Genomic DNA, 2,500 nt, shown 5'->3' with positions numbered 1-2,500 from the left:
TCCAGAGCTCCCCGCAAAGATGTCCTGTATTAACAGCAATGCAACTATAGTGACTGTCCCAGTTTGCAATAAGTGTGACGTTAGCATAGATGACGAAAACGTTTCTCTCTCAATCTCTCTCTCTCTCTCTTAATATAGATTATTATTATCATTCTTACTATATGTTCAGTCATGTGGTGTGCACCTTCAAATAGATGACTGAGACTCAACGACCAATGACAGACAGCTCATACCTACAAAACAGGACTAAAGAAACTGGACCATGAATTCTATTAACATAAAAATACAAATATGAAAAAAACACTGCCCTAATGATAATTATTATTACTATCTATGATCCAATCTCTGAGTCTGTCCTTGTAAAAAATCATACTATGATTTTTTATGTTAGTACGGTTTGTGGTCGAGCTTCTGCCAAAACATATACTCCTGTGGTAGGCGGGACACCTTCCCTCTTGCTGCAGTGGCTGCAGTACAGTCTACTAGTTATCCACTACCATCATCAGTGTCTTAAATTTGCAAGTGATCAGAGCAATGAAATTAGATACAGTTTTTAGTCAATTTTGAGGGCCATAGTCCAAATAAAAAAAAATGTTGCAGTCTTAGGGTCACAAAGACTAGGCCAATTGTGCAGTGAAAACTGCGCAGTTAAATGCGTGAGTGGTCATCCTTTCCTTATACTCATATATATTCAGCCATTGTAATCCATATTTTACAGTTCACAGCCCCAATTACAGAATAACAAAATGATTGATATTTTTCACCAAAAACAATGATATTGTTTGGTTTGCCTGGGGACACACCATGGGTGTAAGGGTAATGTGGTCCTCGGGGCATGAAATGCCTCAGTTCAGGAAAATTTGAACTCATTCAATAATGAACAAGGTCGACACCGAGTCACACGTATGAAACTGGGACTCGATCCGTGACTTACTTAGTTTCGCACAAAGTCCGGTCCTGTTAATTAGGACCGAGTCCTGGAGTTAGAGTTGTGGGAAAACCTCCCACAACTCGACCACGAAGCCATACCATTCTTCCACCAACACTACTTGATTTTTTTTTTTTTATTATTATTATTGTTTGGAAAGACAAACAATAGATCAGCCTTTTTCGATCGGCCGCTTTCTCTCTCTCACTTTGTCTCTGTCTATCTTCCTCTCTTTTCCTCTCTCTATCTCTGTCTCTCTTCCTCTCTCTGTCTCTCTCTTTCTCTTTTTTCTTCTTTCTCCCTACAGTCAATGTTTTGTCATGGGCACGCTCCCCTCTAATGCAGCCAGGGTGTGCCACTTACACACTTACGAGTTTCCTAATTTCTTGATCCATTTAAATTTTAGTCGAATACCTCTCAGTACCACCGATTGCGGTTATTTCAGATCATCGCAAATTATGTGATTGGCTAGAAACAGAAACAAAACATGAGAGAAAGTACGCATTTTGCCACCTTGTCTCATGAATCATAATGTATCCCTTGCTCTCTCTCTCCCTCTCTTTGCTTTCACTATCTTTCCAATTATCTCTCTATCAGCCCATTGTAACATACCCAACTCACTACTACTCACTATGTTGACAAGGAGCCATGCATAGACAACCATGCAGGTTGTCTGTACATTTACCAGTCTATCCAGAGAGAGAGAGAGAGAGAGAGAGAGAGAGAGAGAGAGAGAGAGAGAGAGAGAGAGAGAGAGAGAGAGAGAGAGAGAGAGAGAGAGAGAGAAAGAAATAAACATGGGTCAGTGAGCGATCGGTCAACACGCCCCGTGGACCACATTACCCTTACACACATGATGGGTCCCATGGCAAACCAAACAATATCAGTGTTTTTTGTAAAATATATACACACACAAACACACATATACACGAACACACACTGACACGCAGGGCCACCGTCAGGCGGCCAGGACCCCGGGGCAAAGAACAGGGCCGGGCCCTCAGGGTTACATCCTTTTTGGGTGGGAAATACCTTTTTCAATTTTTTATTTTCATTTTCCCCTTAAACGTGTTAACGTTTACAGCTGTAACGTTGTTTTAGTATGAATACACCCGATAAATTTAGTTGTTGTTCTTGGGCGGAAATAAGCGACTACTGTTAAGGGCCCCTTTTGAGGCCCGGGCCCCAGATGCCGCGGATACCTCCCCCTGTCGGCGCTCCTGTATATATATATATATATATATATATATATATATATATATATATATATATATATATATATATATATATATATATATGTATATATATATTATATATATTATATATATATACATTTCATATATATGCATATCTATGTATCTATTTATATATATGTACCTATCCATGTAGCTATATCTATATCTATATATATACATATATGTATGTATATATACATACATATATACATGAGTGTATATAAGTATATATGTGTACATATATATATATATATGTTTATATATATGCATTTACATATATGTATGGGTCAATATGTAGGACAGGCTTACTTTCGAAACAATTTTGATATTTATCTGC

The sequence above is a fragment of the Penaeus vannamei genome, chromosome 12, assembly GCF_042767895.1.
Source record: "Penaeus vannamei isolate JL-2024 chromosome 12, ASM4276789v1, whole genome shotgun sequence".
NCBI lineage: Eukaryota > Metazoa > Arthropoda > Malacostraca > Decapoda > Penaeidae > Penaeus > Penaeus vannamei.
This window is presented reverse-complemented; position numbering follows the sequence as displayed.